The 23421-nt window shown below is 43.5% G+C and overlaps 1 protein-coding gene across 1 annotated transcript in view; it reads left to right on the forward strand.

Annotated features, from left to right (window-relative positions):
* The window catches only part of LOC144685352 (uncharacterized), a 160212-nt gene that overhangs the window by 55869 nt on the left and 80922 nt on the right, over positions 1-23421 (forward strand). The window lies entirely within an intron of this gene.

Here is a 23421-nt window from a genome sequence, read left to right on the forward strand (position 1 = left end):
CACTTCCATTTTAACAGATTTGCCATTTACTTTCACTGTGACAAATATTGGCTCTCTCTTTCCAACATTCAGATTAAACAACAAGGAACTGTCAGAAATTGTTCTTTCAGGCTCTTCCACATTGTAGATTTCATTGGGCTTCTTCTTTTGTTTCCAAGCAGCTTGAATCTTTCCTTGCACTGTCTCATGATATGTCCATTTCTCTGACATTAGTAGCATTTGAATTTTTTAAACTGCCAATTGCTGAAAGACTTATTGTTTCCACCTCTATTAAAATTATTCTGCAATTTCACTGCTCAGTTATTTTTCTTTATTCTTCAGCTAGCGGGGACTGTTTCCGGCTTCTTAGCAGAGCCTTGCCTTTTTGCGCCACATTCGGCTGACGTTTCCCACCCAATGTGGAAGACGATGCCATTTTGCATACCCTTTGTTGCTTGTGAATCTCTTAAAGTACTTTCCATGGCCAGTGCTTTCTCTAGCACCTTCTTGAAATCTAGATTCACTTTGGACAAAAATCTTTTCTGAATAGCAGCTTCTTTCACACCTCACACCAAACGGTCTCTGAGCATATCGTTCAGAGTCGTAGTGAACTCACAACGTTCTGTTAGCAGCTTCAGATTTCCCAGATAGCATGCAATTGTCTCACCTGGGCCTGTATTTTGCAAATTCATCCTAAACCTGTACATTGTGACTGCGGGCTTGGGTTGAAAATGCCCCTTCACAAGGTTCACCAATTCATCAAAATTCTTCGAATCTGGGGCACTGGATGCCTTCAAACTGTAAATAAAACTATAGGTTTTGTTCCCACAAATACTCAAGAGGATCACTCACTTCGTCTCTTCCCCTGTAATCTCGTTCACTTGATAAAAGAATGTAAGGTGTTCTATGTATTGAGACCAATCATCTCTGGCTGGTTCAAAAGGATCAATTCTCCCAAATTGTGGCATTTTGAGGGAGGATAACTTCTTCAATTCTTACAGAGATTGCTAATTACAATCACTGGGTGAGGTACAGTGCCAATTTCTTTCTAACTTGATTTCTTCTGTTTAATCCTGTTTTATCCTTGTCACCAGTTTGTTGTCAGGTGGCCGACTTTTATCATTGGTAATAGAGTTGATCTGCAGACACTTCTTGGGTGGATGTATTAAGTTAATTTACAATATACTCAGTAGCAACTACACGTGTGCTTGCAGCTCCAACTCTATCTCTACTCTGAATACTGAGGTACCTGCACTACTCTCCTATTGGTTACTACAGATCATGTGATCTTCCTTACAAGTATTATTCTTAAAGGTACATTACACACTAAATTAAAGCATAAGGAGTTGAATATATAAAATATTATTATAATGTAAGCATATATAAAATAACATCCCAAATGTGAATCCTTTTCTCCCCATCACAAAATATTTTGATATTGATAAGTTCCCACTCTGAGCTACAATGTGTTTTCTATTTTGTGCCAATTTCCTGTCTCAGCTTGAATGTGAACAGCTCTGATCATGTCACAATCCAGAGCTGCAAAGAGAGTGAAAGTGCCCGTTCTGTGGTTTAACAAGAGAAAACGTCAAATGATTAATTGTGCAGAGTAAGGACTGAGAGTCTCAGTTTGTTGTCTATCTCTGTACTGGGAGCTTAGCTGCTCAGTCTCAGTGTTTCTGCAAGTCTCTTCCCACAAGGTAAGCAATCTAAATGTGATCATAATTCTTTTTAATGGATTGATTTAAATGTGGTTTGAGTAATTGAACACATTGCTCAAAGATCTTCTACTTTCTGAACGTTTACTCTTTCAAATCAGCTCTTCTGCTGCACCCTGTTCCTCATCAGACTAAACAAGGACATCAAATGCCTGTTCATGTGGTTTCATCTTTTTCATATAACTCCAAGGAGGTTTCTTACAACTGAATGACTACCACCTGCCATTTTACACATTTTAATCTCTCCTGCTTGTTGCCTGGCCAGTGTAATTTTTTGGCTCTAACTAGTCTTGGTTTCTCTAGTTTGCCATGTGATGTTCTGGTTCTGCTTGAGGTTTTGATTGACCTTCAAACTTCTGTTGCCTATTCAATTCTTTAACTAATCCATGATGTCCAATTGAATTGAAAATGTCTCATAGAAAAAAGAGAAGCTAAAGTCACAAATGCAATGTAACAGAACAGATGAATCATTATGGACAAACTTGATTGGTTATCTTTAACATTGATGTGTCAGCTACCCCTAATTTTAAGTCAGTTCCTCCAGTGAATATGATACAGGAAAAAGCAGAAACTCTAATTGACGTAAGGATCTGTCAATCTGTTACCTTCTAATTCAGCTTGGAAAGCACAGCAATGAAACCTTGCAGCTTCATATTGTCCAAGTTTCCCTTTCTCAGCACAGTGCTTGTGATGTGGTACAATGCTCCTGTTCTTACAAACCGCCCTCTGACCTACTGTGAGTAGATCCATATCAGGTACATTATACTTAAAGTATGCAGTATGGAAATGTATAATCGGGAGGACTTGTCTCTTTAAAATGTTGGAAAATAATGTAATTGATGGGCTTGTCTCACAGTTCCAGACTCTGGTCACGTGACTAACCCGAAGCAGTAGATGATTATCTTCCTGTCACAGTTTTAGATGAACCACATTGGGGTCTTAGGCAGAATGTTGAAGGGTGTGGCTGTGGTTAATCCAAAACTGTGATACCAAGATAACCATTTACTTCATTGTGCTGCTCACATGATCAAAGCCAGGGCAATTAGACAAACAAATGACAATTTTGTCCAGCATTTGCAGATCTGGAAATAAATAATCTAACTTGTGTTCCAGAGTTGGTGTGATATATTTCATTTGTTATATCACATTTAAAAATCACTTGTCACGCATTTCAGTTGAAATGTTCAAAATATGAAATGTTGGTCTGGACTCGTTTGTGGCCCTTTCCGATCAGAGTCAGAAGATTGTGAATCCGACTCCAGGGGTCTGGATACCTAATCTCAACTGACTCTTCAGTCCATTCTGATGAAAGGTCATCTTGACCTCAAACGTAAACTCTCTTTCTCTCCACAGATACTGCCTGACCTGCTGAGAATGTCCAGTAGTTCTTGTTTTCATTTCAGATTTCCAGCAGCCACGATGTTTTGCTTTTGTTTATTTGATTTTTCATTTTTTTTTGAGGTGTCATCATTTGAACGAGATGTTAATCTGATGCACTTTGGCTGCATGCTTCACAGAAGGCCAGGTTAGTGTGAGGCTAGTCAAATTCAAAGTTATTTGGCACTTCATAAAGGGGAGGTGTATTCTAACTGCTGCAGGTGCTGGACTTGGATGGGAGAGACATTTTTCAGCAAGAAGAAAACAAAGGATTGGGGCAGCAAGGTGGGGAGTGGACTCCTGGGTTCTCAGATACAGCGCTAGATGCCTTAATGCAGGAGGTGGCATGGGGGGTTAAGAAGCCTTCCCAATCAGCACTTAGAAGGCAATTGGAGCAGATAGCGTCAGAGGTCAATACCAGGTTTCTGGCCCTGAGGATCTGGACACAGTGGCAGAAAAGGTTCAATGACCTCACACAAGTGTCATAGTGTCATAGAGGCATAGAGGCCAACAGATGGCCCTGAGGCCCATCGAGTCTGCGCCGGCCAAACAAGTACCTAACTATTCTAATCCCATTTTCCAGCACTAGACCCATAGCCTTGTATACCATTGCATCGTAAGCACATTTCCAAATACTCCTTAAATGTTCTGAGGCTATCTGTCTCTACCACCCTTTCAGGCAGGGAGTTCCCTATCTATGCCACTCATAGTTTTATAAACCTCAATCATGTCCCCTCTCAATCTCCTCTGCTCCAGGGAAAATAACCCCAGGCTATCCAATCTCTCATAACTAAAACCCTCCAGCCCTGGCAACATCCTGGTAAATCTCCTCTGCACTCTCTCTAGTGCAAGCACACACTTCCCATAATGCGCATTCCAGAACTGCATGCAATACTGTAGCTGTGGCCTAACCAGCGTTTTATACAGTTCCAGCATAACCTCTCTGCTCTTATAGTCTATGCCTTGTTAATAAAGGCAAGTATCCTATATGCCTCCTTAACTGCCTTATCTACCTGTCCCGCTACCTTAGGGGATCGGTGGACATGCACACCAAGGTCCCTCTGATCCTCGGTACTTCCCAGGGTCCTTCCATTCACCATGTATTCCCATGCCTTGTTTGTCCTGCCCAAGTACCTCACCTCACACTTATCTGGATTAAATTCCATATGCCACTGATCAGCCCATCTGGCCAGACCCTCTATATCCTCCTGTAATCTAAGGCTATCCTCCTCACTATTTACCTGTCTCCAATTTTCGTATCATCCGTGAACTTTCTGATCAACGCTCCTACATTCAAGTGTAAATCGTTTACATATGCCACACACAGCAGGACACCCAACACCAATCCCTGTGAAACCCCACTGGACACAGGCATCCAGTCACAAAAACACCCCTCGACCATCAATCTCTGCTTCCTGCAACTCAGTCAATTCTGGATCCAATTTGCCAAACTGCCTTGGATCCCATGGGCTCTTACCTTCATTATCAGTCTCCCATGTGGGACCTTATCAAAAGCCTTGCTGAAGTCCAAGTAGACTACGTCAAATGCATTGTCCTCATCTACACAACTGCTCTCCTCTTCGAAAAATTCAATCAAATTAATCAGACATGACCTCCACTTAACAAAACCATGCTGACTGTCCTTGATTAACCCCTGCCTCTCCACGTGTAGATTAATTCTGTCCCTCAGAATTGCTTCCAATAGTTTCCCCACCACTGAGGTTAGACTGACTGGACTGTAGTTCCCTGGTTTATCCCTTTCTCCCTATTTGAATAACGGTAACAAATTGGCTGTCCTCCAGTTCTGTGGCACCTCTCTTGTGGCCAGAGAGGTATTGAAAATTATTGCCAGCACCCCTGCTATCTCCTCCCTTGCCTCACTCAACAGCTTGGGATACATTTCATCCAGGCTTGGAGATTTATCTACTTTTAAGCCTGCCAGACAACTTAGAACCCCTTCCCTTTCTATGCTAATTTCTTTCATTATATCACAATCCTAATGCTTGATTTCCATAACCATGTTTTCCCTCTCACTTGTGAACACTGACACAAAGTATTCATTCCAAACCCTACCTACGTCTTCGGGCTACACACACAAATTAGCACAATGTTCCTTAATAGGCCCTACTCTTACCCTAGTTATCCTCTTTCTCTTAACGTACTTGTAAAATAACTTTGGATTTTCCTTTATGTTATCAGCCAGTGTTTTTTTCTTGTCCCCATTTTGCTCTCCTATTTCCCTTTTCAATTTCCCCCCTACACATTCTATACTCCTCAAGGGTTTCCGTTGCTTTGAGCCCTCAGTATCTGCCATAAGCCTCCCTTTTTCTCTTTATCCAATCCTGTATGCCCCTCAACATCCAGGTTTCCCTGGATTTGTTGGTCCCACCCTTTGTCTTTACTAGAATATGTTGGCCCTGTGCTCACCCTATTTCCTTCTTGCATGAGTCCCTCTTCTCTGATGCAGGTTTACCTAAAAGTAGCTGCTCCCAGTCCAATCTGGACAAATCATATCTGATCTTATTAAAATCGGCCTTCTCTCAATTTAGAACTCTGATTTCTGGCCCATCCTTATCCTTTTTCATAACAACTTTGAATCTAATGGAGTTGTGATCACTATCTGCAAAATGCTCCCCTACTGGTACCTCCACCAATTACCCGGCTTCATTTCCTAAAGTTAAGTCCAGGACCTCTCTAGTAAGACCTTCTACATACTGGCTTAAAAAGCTCTCCTGGATACATTTTAAGAATTCCGCTCCATCTAAACCTATCACACTATGAGTAACCCATTTAATGTTGGGAAGTTGAAATCCCCCACTATTACTACACTATTCTTTTTACACTTCTAAGTGGTGGAGGTCATTGAATGCATTTTTCAATGCTATTGCCTCCATCTGCATCACCATCCTCACACATTAATCAATGAACCACACCCCTACCTCTCGCTTCTAGTAATCAGGGATCATGACTAACATTCAAATGCTTTGCATCTCCTCTAAACTACATACTCCCAGCTATTCAGCTGTGGAAGACAAACACATGGCAACACACTCACTGACCCTCTTCTCTCTCATTTGCAGTACATAAGGTAACACCTAACAGTAGGGAGTGGCAGAGAACTGATGGGGGCAGGCTCAATTGCATGTCCTCACCACCTAGTGCTCAATACTATGGGCATGACCAATTGGCTGTGCCAACTGGCATTGCTGAAATCATCGAGGATGACAGACTTTTCCTGCCTTATGTACCTTCTGAAAGTCCACATTACCCTCATCTCACAATCTGGTATGATGTAGAAACTGGAGATGGTGTAACCATACATTTCATGCTTTGTACCCAAACCCTTTTCATTCACCCCAACTCTCCCCATGTGACTTTATTCTTTCAGAGACACGAGAATACTTGGCCAGTCAGTAGCGAATGAAGGAAATGGCTGAGCTAAAACTCTGATGAAAATGGACCACCACTTAATCTGACACATTAAGGCACCGGCTCAGATACAGGAAGAATAAAAACTTGAGTGGGTGTTATAGAGGTGAGATCTGCATGTGGTGAGTCAGGCCAGTGTCCCAGCTTCCTGGAGAGTGAAGTTACAAATGTGTGCTCCTGCAGAGGGCTCAGATGTGGACTGTGATGTGGTGGCACATAGAAAAAAGCTGGTGGGCATGTCGACCAAAATGTTTGGTGCATTGGCGGGTCTGCCACAGATCTATTGTCACTGTCAAGGACCATGGAGCAGGGAGTTTTATGGAGCTTAGAAATGAGAGCGGGAAATAGTGGCCAACACCATTAGAATATTTGTGAACCCAGCAATGATGCAGCGTTTGATGATCAATCTCTCAGCTTCCATTGTGGCACAACCTGAAGCCAATCATTGTCTCAGTGTTGACGGGGAAGCTCAGGCTGAGCTCATGAGATCTCTGTTTGTTTCCGTGTAATTCAGCTTTTTGACTTCCAGGCTCAGGCAGCTGTCATCATGGCTGAGGATGTCAGTGTTCAAAGGGATTCCCAGTTTCAGACAGCACTCCAGTAATCTGTCCTCAAACAGACGACTCGGATTGATGTGGCAGCTTGGAGATGGCGGGAATGGCTGACTGGTGCCACCACACAGGACACAGACTTCCACAAAAACAGCAAAAGAAAATCAAAAACTCTCTCCCTGGATGTTCCATGGTGAACCATTTAAATAATGCTGATTGAGGGTCTCTCATTACAGCTGAGCCCAAGTTCAGGTGCGTTGTTAAGAGCGGTGGTAAGAGGACGTGTGAGGTCCAAAATGGCAGGTCACCTATCCAATCAGTGTTAAATGCTGACTGACAATGTGGTCTGCCCATTCTGCATTCTCATGATGCACACACAGGACAACTGAACGAGTGCTTTTCAAAAGATGGCAATCGGCACGGACCACCTCAGAAGTCATTGGAAGCAGAAACAGCGCCATTTTATTCTTCTCCAGCTCCTGTACTACTGAACCCATCAAACTACAGAGCCAGACTGCGTAGCTCGAGATCTGGGGAACAAATGGTGTTTCTCAGCGCACAGGCAGAAGCACCATCATTTTCCATCTGTAATACACACCTAGTATGGAGATCATAGATTTTGGAAGTGCTGCGATACAGCCTTGTTGTGCTGTGCAGCGCATCCTGTAGATTGAACACACTGCAGCAATGGTATGCTAGTGGTGGGAAGAGTGAATGTTTAATGTCTTGGATGGGTTTCCAATCAAGCAGATTAATTTATCTGGGATAGTCAAGCTTCTTGTTCAGTTGCAGATGTACTTACCTTGGCAGGTGGAGAATATTCCATCACACTCCGGACTTTGGCCTTGTAGAAGGTGGGGAGGTTATTGGGGAAGCACTTGCCACAATGTACCCTGCCTTTCACCTTCTCCAACAGCCACAACATTTATATGGTTGGTGCAATGGAGTTTCTGTTCAATGGTGATCCCCAGGCTATTGATGATGGGTGATTCAGCGATGATAATGCCGTTGGAAGTTTATTATTATATTGGTATTATCAATAAGCTTTGCATGAGTGAATAAATATTAATTGCTGTTAATTAGTACTCTCATTTGCATAAAATTCATTTTTTTTTGATCAATATCATTTAAATAGTTTTGCTGGAGAGATCTTTTGTAAATGTATTTTTTGTCTATTCTTCCTATAATTGGTAATTACATTTCTCTTTTTAATTCCTAATTCAATTACTTTATTTTTAGTTTAAAAGTCTATTGGCTGGATGTTACAGGGCATCATGGTTCCCACATCGCCGTCTTAAAAGTCACTGGGGGTTCTGCCCATCACACTGGCAGCAGCGTTTATTGCCTTAAGGCGAGACTTTTGTCCCTATTGCAGTAGGAAATTCTGACTTAGAGAGCTCTCGGCCAATCAGATGGCCAGCAGTCTCTAGTCACAGCAGTGCCAGATGGAAGCAGCAGTCTCTAGGCCTACCAAATTAGAGATGTGCGGAATTAAGATAAGTTGAGGGTATCACCAGGACCAGGCTGACAGACCCAGGTGAGGAAGTTGATGTGAATGGGGCCAGGTTGGAGAGGCCAGTAGGGAGTGGGACCATTGTCATTCAGGGGTCTGACACTGATAAGCACAGGATGCCCACCAATGAGGTCACTCCCTTGCCCGGCAGCAGTCCACGCAGCTAAAGCAGCTGGGCTTCCCACATGGCATTGGCCTCCCCATGCCACAGGTGAAATGGCAATGTGTACGTGATGAGGCCCTTATGAATGCGTCGCTAAAGGTACTCATTGCTTGTTATGGGCTTGATTTTCCAGACAGGTTTCTCATTTGAAACATCAAACTTTATTTACAGGCTGAAGCAGCAGTTACATGCTTCCAACAAGCTCCACAACTAGAAGAAGAACTCCCACTCTAAGGTTCCCCACACTTAGAGCTGATTCGTTACACGTCACATGATACTATACAGCACAATAAGTCTTCAAGATAGAGTCACCATGTTTCTTAACACTACAATTACTACATTCCTCTCCCTTTAAATTTTTTGTACAGTTTGTATTTACAAGATTATCTACCTTCATGATATTACAAATATATACAGGGGTGATTGAATTATAAGTTCAGTCTTTCAGGTGACTTCCTGATCCTGGTGGAATCTGATAGCGCCATGAATTTCAATCCCTTACAGGATCCACATTCTGTGGAAACTCAGCAATGTCAGGTACCTCTTTAGCCACAGGCAGTTCAGTGTTATCTCCTCCGACAGAAACATCTGGTATGTCTATCCTTGGTTGAACAATTTCAACAGGGAGCACGATTTCTACAATGGAACATCATTTTTTTGCTGTTTTCTCCCGTCTTCTCAAATGATCCACATGTTTGCAGGTGATACGGCCACTTCTACATGGTACAAGTGAAACTATTACACCAGGTAACCACTTGCATCTTGGATAGTTGTACAACTTTTTCTTTCAATGCCTCTTTAGCTTCATTTAGCTGATTCCTCAGTTGTTTGTTAGACAGCTAGCTTCACTGGGCTGGAACTGCCTTGGATTCTCTCTGAACTCCTATGTCCTGGCTGTATCCAGTGATATAGGACTCCCAGGGCTTCCTGTGAGCCCTCTCCAATTACCAGGGCTTCCCCTGAGCCCTCTCCAAATACCAGGACTTCCTGTGAGCCCTCGTCAATTACCAGGGCTTCCCCTGAGCCCTCTCCAATTACCAGGGCTTCCCCTGAGCCCTCTCCAATTACCAGGGCTTCCCATGAGCCCTCTTTGAATTTCTTCTGCTGTTTCCATTCAACTGTTTAAAACAGTCTTCACTTCTTCATGCTGCTGATGGTTACACATTATTTTTGCATTTGATTTTGAAGGAAATCAACTGTTCTTTCAAATGTTTATTTTCTGGTTGCCTCCATCTGGGGCCTCCTGTTGACCTTGGCAGGGTTGCCCTCTCTCTGGGTTCGCTTTGGCAGAATTGCCTTCTCTTTGGAGTCTCTTGTTGTCTTTCGCAGAGATGCCTCCTCTCTGGGGTCTCTTGTTGCCAATGGACCTGTACAGAGAGTTTCCCTCTCTCTGGGGCCTCTTCTAATTAGCTGTCCATAGTAACCTTTTTTGTATTTGTCACTTTAAATGCATTGCTGCTTTAAGAGCAGTCATTGATATTTTTTACCAGGGCCGTCTCTGCAGTTGTTGACTTTTCTGGGCTGTTTTTGAGTTTCCTGCACTTTTTGTGATTTGACACCAGCAAATGTGGCTGTTTTTTTTTTACTAACTCCGAAGGTTCATTTGATGTTGGGCATCCCTCACTTCGGGACACCCAGCGGCCTCATGGTCCATTCAGGGCCATTTTAAAAAAAAATTAAAGCTGTTGCATTGATTTCTATTCTGATTGCCCTTTTCTAAAACTCGCAATCTGTCAACTCTGCAGCAAGCTTTTTTTTATTTTTAACGCTGCATCCTTTTTTTTTTACTGTGCACTGCAGGTTGTTTTTAAACCTTTCTTTACTTGAAGCTGTGTGCCAGCTTCTCTAACCTACTCAGCCAGCAGGGCTGCCACCTATTTTATGATTTATGTACAGATTCTCTTTTGCTTTATTTTTTGCCTCTGCAGCTGCCGTTTTCTTTAAAATGTTCGGAATGCTCCGCAAGTATTCTCAGCCATTTGGCTTGGGGTCTGTTTTTTTTCTTTAACTTAAAATGACAGAGTTTCTGTTTCTTCTGTTTGAACTCGGTGGCATACTGGGTGAGTATATTTTACTTTTCATCTATTTAAACAAGACTCTCACAGTTGCTGTGCGCGGGACAACACCAGACCTGATCCCTTCCTCGTCGCCAATACTTTATGAACTTGCTTTTCCAGACAGGATTTTCATTAGAAATATCAAACTTTATTTACAGGCTGCAGCAGCAGATCTTCGAAGCTAGATGAATAACTCCAACTCTAAGATTCCCCGCACTTAGAGCTGATTTGTTCACACTGTCATGTGATATTAAATGACACAATACGTCTTAAAGCTACAGTCACTACATTCCTTAAAGCTACAATTCCTACTTTGACCTAATGCCTCCTGTGCTCCCCCCATAAAATTTGAGACAGATTGGCAATGGATGGGTAGGCAGTGGGCAGGACACTCATTGGATTTTATGAGCCCTCCTGCCTTCAAACCTGCCGGCAGAGGAGAGTATGTTGCTGTGGGATAAATGTGGATTATATATGGTCCGGCGGATGTTAGTATATATAACTTTTATTACGCTTATCAGAGGGAGAGGTGGTATCATGACTGAAAAATTTCATTGCACGTTTTATATTTCCCAATGAGAATGAGGAAATAATGTGTTAAGATGTTTTACTTAATTTCTTTATATACACAGTCTGAGTGAAAAACATTTTGAAGAATTGTGTCTCAGTTATACTTCATGTTTTTTTGGTGCGATATATCAATAACTGTATCTAAATGTATATTTCTCACAGGCAAAGAGACTGAATCTGTGAAATGAGTCTACGATTTTCTTGCAGCAAATTGCCAGCTGGTTCGATGTTCAGTTTCTTTGTGTTTCTACTTCCGCCTGTTTTCACACAAAGTAAGTGTCTTATTTCCATCAGTCATACTTATCTTACTTTACACTATCATAGTGTTTAATGAATTTACATATCTACTATTGTGAAAGGAAATAACGTCTTTATTATCATGTTCCTGCTCCTTTTAACAGGACGTGTAAGTTCACTTTTCCGATTCCAGCAATGGGACAATTTAATAAAATGAAAACTGTGAACATATTTCTCATTGCTCTTAACTACATTTCCTGATCTATCTCTGAATTTTCTTGTTCACCTCTACATATACTCTTGCATATAACAAACATCTATCATATAGCTTGCTGTCACATTTCAAAGTATCACAATCACTCCATGGAACTCTTTCTGGAATCCATATATTTGATATTTAAACATTCAGTGGTCAACCGGTTACATATGTTACAGAATTCAGCTTTCCAATATATAATAATATTCAAATGTGAATTTATGGTTCTAAAATGAGGAACAGTTGAAAATACTTTATTGTTTGAGCCTATAGAACCTATTGTAGCTACGCAAAATGATGGAAATACTCAGGTCCGTCAGAACCTGAAAAGTTAAAACGGGTGAGATTTCAATTCAATGAAAGCTCATTCGCTAAAACAGAGTTAAAATTGGGCCCATTGCCTCTCTTTCTCTCTCCACAGATGCTGCCGGAGTTGCTGAGTGTTTCCAGCAGATTGTATTTTTATCTCAGATTTCCAGCATCCTCAACCATATTTGTTTTTTTTTACACGATAATGTTCAACTAAAATTTAAGTTGAAAAAGTTTAATAATTTTATACAATTTGATGTTTCAACCAGAGCTATTGTGATTCTAGTATCTGTGATGTGAAAATGTAACCAAAATATTGGTTACAGTGAGGATTTTGCTATTTCACTTTTACCCTTTAAAATAAAGGCTGATGATGATTTGAAGGTGGAAATATATTCCAGTGAATGACGAACTATTGACTGAAAGATGGGACCAAAGCCACCAGGGGCCATTTAGAAATATTCAAATGCATTAAATACATTTTTCACCATCACAGCCATGGATGTCACCTGCACTGATAAGGCACAGCACCTGAAATACACTGCCAGTCAGATTCCTAGAGCTGGTTTATCCCCGTCACATTTCAGACATAGTGAAGAGTGGACGCAGGAAACACCTGAACTCATCCCAACTTGGGAAACCCCGTTACAGGATAAACAGGATGGAGACCCACATAACTGTATCCTTCCCCACTTTCTCTCCCATGAGCTCCTGTCCATCCTGATAATGTCCCCTGTAGACCAGGAGCCACAAGGAGTTCTGGAACCTTTATATTCTGTCTAAGGATTTAACCACGTCCCCGCTTTTTTATTTGATTGTTTTTTGTTTTCGTGTTGTATATTCAGCTAACTCTCATAATCAATAGACTGAATATAATAGGATTGTTCTGTTTTTCTCTGTAACAGTGATTGAAATGAAGACAATATTATATGCTGATTATAAAAATATGACTCTTAAGTTAACACTATAATTATTACATCTGCCGCCATATGTACACACTCGACCTCTCCCTTCAGCAGCACACACTCACCCGATCTCAAAGCTCTCCTTGTCCCCAGTTCCACTTCATTCTTTGTCTCATCCAACGCCTGAACAAGAAATATTTTCTCTTCCTTTCAGGGGTTGAGGAATGCAAGTTCCAACAACTTCCTTTATTCTGCTACTAACACCTGCTTTACTCTTTAATGTTATTATTACCATGGTCTTTGTCTTGTGTTCTGTGACATATTTGTCATTTAATCTCTCCAGACCTCTAACCTATTCCTGACCTTCTATTTTGCTCCACCTGCAACCCCTCCACATTTTCAACAGCATAAACCTCATCACATTTCTATCCGATCCCAGTTCTGAAGAAGAGTCATATTAGACCCAAAGTGCACTAAGTGTGGTTCCAGATGGGAAAAAGGATGCTTTCCCTGCCAGCCACAATGATAGATTTTCAAACCATATCGTAACATTCCCAGCATCTCCAGCCTCATTAATAATTCAATCCCGGCAAACACGCTGGGTTGGTGGTGGGGCAGCCTCTGATTTGCCTGCCCCGCCATCACCTGAGGCCTTCAGTAATCCAGGCAACATATTTAAAGACCTCCCCTGCAAAGAGCTAACACTCAAGGTATCGCTGCAGGGACTGAAGCCGGAAAGTTGCCATCTAGGTGTGTAGGCACACCAGGGCCTGAACGCCCTCCCTAACCGGGAGACTCAGAACCTCAACAGCGGCCCAGTGCAGCCTTTTGTCCCAGAAGAAGTCAACGAGCATTCTCTGGATTTTAGTGACAATGTCTGGGGGAGGGGTCAAAGTGACTAGCCGGTACCACAACACGGCGGCAATCAACTGGTTTATGACCAGAACTCGAACATGGTAAGACAGCACTCGGAGCAATCCTGTCCAGCACCACAGGCGAGTGGTGACTTTGGCCTCCAGCTCCTGCCTGTTCGCCGGCCAGGATTCCTCAGCAGGGCAGAGGTGGACCCCCAGGTAGATGAGGCTTGTCCTGCTCCAGGTGAAAGGCCTGAGCTCCTCAGGTGCGGGATCCATCTGTCACTGACAACCAGAAGTCCAGAACACTTGTCCCAGTTGATCCTGGCAGAGGACACAGCAGAGTAGACCTCCTGACACTCGTCCATCCTCCACAGGTCAGCTGAGTCAGTGAACATGAGGATCACATCATCCGTGTAAGCCGAGATGACCACCCTGATGCCCGGCCCGCGCAGAACCAATCCCGACAACCTCCTCCACAAGAGGTGCAGGAAAGGCTCCACACAGATAGAACACAATTGGCCACACAAGGAGCTGCCCTGACGCACTCCTCTCCCAAAGTGAAGGGGCGCCGTCAGGGACCCGTTAACCTTAACTGGACAGCCTGTGGCAGCGTACAGAAGTCGAGTCTGAGCGACATGATGCAGCCCAAACCCAAATACTTGCAGAGTCCTGAATAAATATTCATGATCCACCCTGTCGAATGCCTTCTCCTGGTCAAGAGAAAGGAAGGCACTCAATGTACCAGTCCTGTGGGAAAAGTGGATAATATCCCAGACCAGACGGATGATATCGAAGATGGTGTATACCGGGACTGTGTAGAACTGGTCAGGGTGGATCATGTGGTCCAGCACGGTGACAAGGTGAAAAGACATTGCCCTGGTAAAGATTTTGTCATCCGTGCTGAGGAGGGAGACTAGGCGCCAGTTCTTCAGGTGGCGGAGATCCCGCCTCTTAGGCAGCAGGGCAATCATAGCCCTGCGCCACAAGAGGGGCATCGGTTACAATACTCTCCCCCAGGACCCTCACAAAGCTATCAATGCCCAGGCACCGTTCAGGAACGATGGTAAATATCTGTAGATGCAGCTGGCTCTGGGCACTGTTAGCAAACCCAGGCGGGGCAAGAGAAGATAGAGTAGGGTACAGGTCTCCTTCCCCTCAAAGTTCAGTCTCTCACAGCCCTCCCTGCATGAATGTTGCATTCCTACCCCTGCAGACAGCCAGACAGACAAAATACAATTCTTTTCTCCCACAGGCTCCCACCTCTTGCAGCGTAATTCCTCCCCCTTGAGCTGGAATTGGGTCCTCCCCCTTCAGCTCTCCCCAACTCCCACTCCCAGGCTCTTCAGGCCTTGCTAGGCATCACAAGGCCCTACCCTGCAGGTTCTACTAGACTAGCAGCAGCAGACTTTTTGGCAGCATCTTCTTGATCCAGTTGAGGACTAGAAGGAAGTCTCACAGCAGCAGGAACAGCCACAGGAATACTTCAGCAGCAGGAACAGGAACAAAAAAAATCCCACAGCAGCAGGAATAAACACTGGAATACTGCAGCAGGAACAGCCTCAGGAAACCCCACAGCCACAGGAACAGCCACAGGAAATCCCACAGCCACAGGAACAGCCACAGGAAATCCCACAGCCACAGGAACAGCCACAGGAAAACAGCAGCAGGAACAGCCACAGGAAAACAGCAGCAGGAACAGCCACAGGAAAACAGCAGCAGGAACAACCACAGGAAAACAGCAGCAGGAACAGCCACAGGAAAACAGCAGCAGGAACAACCACAGGAAAACAGCAGCAGGAACAGCCACAGGGAAACAGCAGCAGGAACAGCCACAGGAAAACAGCAGCAGGAACAGCCACAGGAAAACAGCAGCAGGAACAGCCACAGGAAAACAGCAGCAGGAACAGCCACAGGAAAACAGCAGCAGGAACAGCCACAGGCAGCACCAAGCTCATCCACAGCAACAGCCACAGCTCAGCAGTAACGAGCTGCAGCTGAGACCAACCAGGAAGCACAGGCTGGGCCCGGGTGTGAATCATTTGTACATAATGTTCACCATTGTAAATAAAATCCCAAGGATGTCTCCTTGCCTATGGCTCCTTGTTCTGATGAGCAGTGTCCGTTTCACTCTGATGTGAAACCTTGGTTACTGCACAAGATAAAGGCAGGTGTCTCAGTCCAAGGCCTCTTCCCTGTGCTTATGCAACCTTCCCAGCACACTGATGGTGTCTTCACTGTCACTGGACACAATAGTCATGCCTGCACCTCAATGGGGCTTATCATTGCTGCCAGAATGTCCTGGGCCAGTGGCACAGAGTACCATCATTTTCTCTGTGTGCTCTCAGCACCTTTGAGGTGTGGCTGGCCCACCATCTCATCAGCATCTGTGTCCGGTGACAGTGTGGTCCTGGAGGCTTCTGCTCATGAAGGATGCCATAGGAACTGGAGAAGTTAAGGTTTCCCCAGAACATCCCCATGATATGATCATATTCACAGAGCGCAAGAGGGTTTCCACAAGCCAGACAGGAGCCAGACATTCACATAAGCTATGTGAGGATCGACGGAGTGTCTCCACCGCGTGTCATCATCATCTTTCTGGAATGTAGGGACTATGAGCATCTGCTCATACAATACAAGATAATACAAGATCGGAATACCAGTAGCCTGAGAATTCGCAATCCCATAATTCAATTTGCTGGATTGTTCATCTTGACTCAGACACAGCCAAAAAATGAAATCCTGAAACGTTATGAAATATTTGGGATCAAAGGTGAGTGGAACATAATACAGAAAAAAACAATGATTCTCCATAAATAATTTCAGTTGTAATGATGAGAGATTGCCGGGATCACATTGTTCAGGATTTTGTATTTTGTGTCGGGACGCCGACGTTTGGGTCAAATGGGGTTCACAATCCTGCCCCTGTATGGGCACAGTCACCCAGCAGTGATTTTCCTTGAATTGGTCAATTAGAGGGCAGGCTGGCCTGCTATTTGAGGATGGTGGCCGGACACTCGAAGCTGAGGGCCAATGGGAGGACCAGATATAACAGCAGCCTGCAGCTCCAGTAAGAGAGAGGGGTTGCATCCATCTTGAGGTGTCCCTTCTCCAAACTTCTTAGTCTTTTATATTAAAATTTTGTCCCAGCAATCGGATCACAATTGTGGAAGAGGAACCCTCTACAGTGTGGCCTATGGCTGCAGCTGTGGCTGTGCAAGTGGGGAGGACCTGAAAGCCAGTCTTGAGTATTTGTCCCCCTGCTCAGCCACCGGGTGGTAGCCGGCAGGTAGCTGGCCTAGTTCCCCCAGGCCTCAGGAGGCCCACAGACCGGCAAGAAAATTTCAGTCTGAGTTTGCTGATTGGCCTTGATAGGCCTTTAAGTCCACCCACTTTGGGTAGCCATCCTGACTCCCAAGCTGCCTCCAGGAAAATGGCCCAGGGGTGGGATGGTTCCGGGAAACAGGGCTGGGGGTGGGGGTGTGGCATGAAAATTAGCCCAGGAGCTTTATATTAGCCAGTGCGATGCACATCCCTCATTATAATTATCAGGGGAAAGATTCTGCTCATTGTTCCTATTAAAATGGTCAACCTGAGTAAAAGAATATTGAAAATTTAACCAGAAACAACAAACTGAGGAATGTACCCCATAGACACTATTATGGTCTATACACTGACAGACTCTCTGTAAGATGTACTGAATTCTGTTACCAAATAGCTCCCTTGTGCTAATAACTCTCATCATTGTGAGATAGAGGGAAAATCAGAGAATCAAAGGGCAGAATTTTCCCTGTCCCCAGGAGGTGGGAATGGAAGTGGTGTGCCCAGGATTTCACAGGGATCTGTGGCAGATTATCTCCCCGACCATGTCCTGCCATGGGGGAATTTTACTGATGGTGGGAACAGAATCGGGCAGGATGCCCATCACAAGGAGGCAGGAACCCAATTGGAATATGTAAATTCCTGTTAAACTCCATTTTTCCAGGCCATCAGCATTTTGCCATCAGCGGATCGACTCCCCCCCGTGTGGAGAGACCACCAGCTAAATGAAGACGGCTTCTCAGTGACAGCCTGGGGGGGACGGATTTTAATATTAAAAAGGGGGTCTCGGCCCAGTTGGCACTGCTGACACTGCTGAGTTACCAGTCCTCTGACTGGGGAATTCATGCACACTGATCTTTGAAGTTGCTGGGACATATTGAGAGCAGTTCACAAAGCATATCCGACACTGGGATTCATTTATAGAGGTATTGGCCAGAATTTACAATCCCCTGGGGGCCATAACCTGGAGGTAACCCAGAAAATGTGCTCGGCACCCCCCTACCCGCTCCCCCGTCCCCCACTCCCCCCCAACCATCTCCAGCTGTCCCCAGGCAACGACTACACAGGAGTTGCCCGGGAAGTTTAAGCTTCTATTGGACAACAACCCTGCACCTGGAACCATCCGAAACTCCGATTTATATCGGAGAATTTGATTGGTTAAAAATATTTAAGCAGAATTAAAGCCAGGATTAAAGCCAAGTCTAATTCCTGGGTAAACATGGTCCTGAACCCCCGAACACCCCACCTTCTGACTCCCCACCTCCCCTGCAATTGTAAGATCCCCATCTCTGGTCTAGAAGTTCTTGCCTCTAATTTTGCCTCTAATGGTACACAACAACTGGGGATACTCTTTCACTCAATGTGAAACACCTTTATTAAATCTCTAAGTAATAGTACACACTCACAATGAGACTGGTTGCTTCGGAATCCCACGTGCTCGGGTCCATCTCATGTGGCCAGTCCTTCAACAGATCTCGCAGCGTGACTTTGGAATGTATGACCAGGCCTCTCTACTGACTGCAGTAACAAGGTCCTTGAGGGCTGTGTCTTTATACACCTTCCTGACCCTGGGCCTTGGCATATAAATCAATACCTTAAATCAAATTGACTGATTGGATTATTAATCCCACACTGGCCATCCAGGACCACCTCCATGTGATCATATCCCACACTCAACAGGGGCAGGGGGTATCTCCATGCCTACAACGGGTGTGATTACTGTAACCTGGGGCAGGAAGAAGGCCATTCACACTTTCCGAGTGGCCATCGTCTAGTTCAGTTTCTGTAGGTGAAGTGTTTGTGACAAACCACCACCTCAGTGACCTGCCCTGATATGTCTATGTTTGTTTAGTTAAAATTGTTTTTATTTTTAATGTTCAATATGAGCATCAGCGATGTCTTCCATCAGAATTTTCCCTCCGTAGCTCCGCCATCTCCCACCATGAAACAAACTCTGTCCACAGGTCTCCACCATAACCAGTTTACATTCATTAATATGAAAGAAATGAAAGCAGTGACATGATTAAAAATGATTAATAAAATACAATTAAATGATTAATTGGCATTCACAACTCCCTCTCATCACCTCGACCACCCCTCCTGAACAGCCCCTCTCAACCAGCCGAACCCCCACCCACTGGGTGGTCCTACTGTAATGGTCTGGGTACGTTGAGTACAGGGGAGGACTGGAGCCTTCTCCATGACAGATATTATGGGTAATACATTTCCAGCACATCCAGTGAGTTGCCAGCACCTGTTGATTTTGTTGGTCTTCCATAAATACCATTCCAAACTATGTAAGCTTAGCTTGATGGGCCGAATAGCCTCCTTCCGTGTTACAACCCACATGGAGACAAACAAAGTGAAAGAATTGAACTTCCCAAATGATCTTAAATGCAAGACACCAATGGACACATTTTCACTTTTTAAAAAATTTGACTGTAAAATCAAACCAAAATCTGCATAAATTAGTCATGAATGAAGAGACAAGTTGTATTCATTAGGCATTTTAAATTGCACTGTAAATAGCCGATAAAACAAGGATAGATTGTAAAAATGTTCTGGCAATTCCCCCCAAATGTTTGGCACCATGTGCAGAATCCAAAGTCCCTCATAATTCTGGTTTCCTCAAGTAGAGTTTAACTCCTTTCCCTCTTGTAGGGTTTAATCATCACGTAGCCTCTGACAACAGCCTTACTCCATCCGAGTTCCATGGATACGGTTATCACCAAAAAGGCACATTTCAGCTCATGACAGTCCTGATGGCGTAAATTCCCCAGAGTCACCTTCACCCGGCCACTCACACACCCCAGGAAATGATACGGCCAGCTCTGGTAAAACTTGAAACAATGGGAGTATCTTTCATTCACTACACAGGCTGCCAAAATCCAGACTTCAGTTTTTCTTTCTATTTTAGCTACAGTAATTCCTCACTAAATTTAGGTAGGAGATAAAATTTCTTTACCAAATCAAAATTGAGGGGAGATCTCTCTGAGACAGCCTCACTTCTCCTCAGCAACTGAAGTTTGTGTAATCAGAATTCATGCTCCATTTGAAGCTTTTTCCTCTTGCTTCCTCTTTCCCTTCATATATGTCACCTCTTTCTGTATCTCTTTGATCATCTTTTTCCTCCCTTGCTGATTTCTCCCTCTCTCAGTCAATCTTTCCTGGTTCTATTCCGTTTTCATTTCTGGTCAGTTGTACTCAATCTTTAAAGGAAACAATCCTTCCTTGGGCCCCAAGTGCCTAACCAATTCTTCAAGGATCCTGCCCCTGTTAGCTCCTGATCTTATGTTCATTCCCATGTGCTCTGCTACAGCCTCGAAAGGGTCTTTTCTCAAGTGTTTTAAGTCTCTGACAGTTAGATCCACCCATTCTACAAAGGCTTGAGCCTCAAAGGTTAATTTTCCAATAGAATATAGCAAAAGCAAATTTGAAGTCTTGTTTGTTTAAATGCTGGAAAGTTCCAGTGAATCTCCTTTACAGTAACTGGGTTTAATCCCCCACTTGAGCCTAATTTTGTTACAATCCCGGTGGGGAATCAAAACAACCATATGTGTCAAATGATTTCCAAAGAAGAAACTACCAACAAGATTTCACTTTTTATAACTTTAACACAAATCAGAATCAGCATAAATTAAACATCAATCTGTACCATAATAATCACTCTATGACTCCAGAAATGGTAATTGTGCTGGTGGATGGGGACCGAGAATTGTCATCCCCACTGTGTTGTTCTACTGGTAAGATGCACTTGTTTTTAAACTGGCCAGACCCTTTAATGCAGGAAGGTACAAGTGCTGATGATGAGCACATCCAAAGATCAGTTTGAACCTAATCATTGGATTGTAAATGCCACTAATTACATTAAATCTTATTGATCTGTCTTTCACAGCTGAAGCAAGTCCACAGTGGTATCTGGTGGGCAGTGACATCACTCTCAGTTGTACCATCTCTAGACTCTCAGATACAGTCAGCCTTCACTGGAAACAGAGAGATTCATCTCAGCAGAACAGGGGGAAATCTGATCAGATCCGACTAAATAATACAGCCTATCTGATAGTCAAACATGTTACAGTAGAGGATGGGAAGTTGTATGAGTGTGAAGTGAAGGAAAATGGATCCAATGTTATCACAGGAAATGCAGATATTTCTGTGGATAAATGTAAGTGCAATTTCCTCACAGTGGATATTCGGAGTTACTAACAATAAACTGGGACAGAGAAGTGTAGTCATGCATCTGAATCATGAGCGCTTCATACTAACAGTCACAATGTGAGGTTCTGGTATACATATCAACATAAAACAAAAAACTGAGCTCTCTCCTCTCAATACCACTTCTAGTCAAGTGCTGCTGCTACTTAGTGATTCCAGTTGGTGCAGACTGTAGATTTCAAATAAGCATTGAGTTGGGAACAGGACTAAGGGAAGAGAGAAGGACAGGGAATCAATGACAATGAACGAGAGAGGGAAGGATGGAAGTGATTGGAATGTAGAGTAGTAACGGTGGACAGCGGGAATGGCAGTGACTGGGAGTGGAGCTCTGGGAGTGGACGAGGGGAAAAGATGCGAGTGACAGTGAACAGAGGATCAGAGCTTGTATTTACACAATGTACAGAAACAATCCAGGTAACTGAATGGGGAAGCAGTGACCAGCTATAGACAGAAAAGTGGAGTTTGGGGAACGAGGGCACAACTGATATTTGCTTTTCTTGTCTCTCACCTTATTGAGACTGGAATTGTCAAAGTAAGTGAGGCAGTTCAACAGCGGAAGGTAGAAACTCTGAATTGCAGCATATGTTTTATAAATGGTGATGCACTGTTTAATAAAACCAGCAAATGCTTTCAGTGGCAGAGCGACTTGAAGAGAGAAAAGATATTCTTCACTAAAGAGGGAGGAAGTGGATCTCAGAATGAGTGAGAATGTTCAGAAAGGGGAGTGAAAGCTTAGAGAAAGAGAGAGGCTTTCAATCCGTGTGAAGACAAAGGAAGAGGTGGAGAGGGTCAAGAAGGGAGAACTGGAAGTTAGACAGAAGGGAACAGAACATTTTGATACCAATTGTGGAATAGAGGGAGGGGACAATGAGAGAACGACAGGGAATGTGAAGGAGATCATCCTGCAGGAAATTGCAGAGTTAAATTGGGATGGGGATGTGGAGTGATTTGCTGATGAGGTTGAAGATTTCAGATTTAATGCAATGAGGGACAGGGAGACAATGTCTGTTAGTGAGGATGGTCGAGGAGGATTTAGTGTGGGATCGAATATGGACAGATAGCATGTGCAAAGTCGTCTTTCTGAGATGTTAAAGGTGCTGCTAATTTATTATTCCCCATTCATGATTGCTCCCTGGACAATAAGTAAAGGTTTCCCAACCTCCCAATTTTACCAGCTGTCAAGTGTATTGCTCGAGCAAATAAATTGACTTTGGGTTAGTCTGTCTGAGGAAACTTGAAAGATGCAGTTGCAATGGAGAAAAAAAAAATCATGCAGGAATTTAATGGGTATAAATCCTGTACAAGATATTAAGTGTACCAGGAGACAGATGTTCACTGTGAAGAAACCAACACGTTGACAGCAACTCAAGCAGCAGCAACTGGATGGTGTTAAAGTGGGTCAGGGGCATGGAGCAGGTATCTGTCCATTTCATATTATTGAGCGGAGAACTAGAGGCAGAATTTTGTCATGATATTCTGCATCATGCTATTTCTGAATAATTATTACATACAAATGTGGACTGCACTTGCCTGAAGGGAACCATATTCGGGACATTGCAAAATTCTATGCAAACTGTAGCCCCATCAGCAGAACTCGATGTTGATGGCAGAACCTCATAATATTTGGGCATGTGATGTCATAGTGTCATTCATAGCCAAATAAAATGTTAAAACTCAAAAAGGATTTTCTTTATTTTCAGATTAATCTATTTATTTTTCATTTTGAACTCAGCCAATTTACAATGTTTAAACAACTCTTATCATTGACAATAGTGTGATGAAACAAAGTTTAGATGATCAAAACACAAAATATTTTTACAAAATTATGATTATTCATTAATTTTACTGTTTTCTGTACCTCCACATTCTAAAATTCTAACACATTGTTCTCTGTCGCTCTATTACAGATTTATATGGGAAGAGTTACACTCTTTATCGATCAGGCACAGATCACAGTGAACTCTACC

This window comes from Cetorhinus maximus, chromosome 10 (assembly GCF_964194155.1).
Source record: "Cetorhinus maximus chromosome 10, sCetMax3.hap1.1, whole genome shotgun sequence".
Lineage (NCBI taxonomy): Eukaryota > Metazoa > Chordata > Chondrichthyes > Lamniformes > Cetorhinidae > Cetorhinus > Cetorhinus maximus.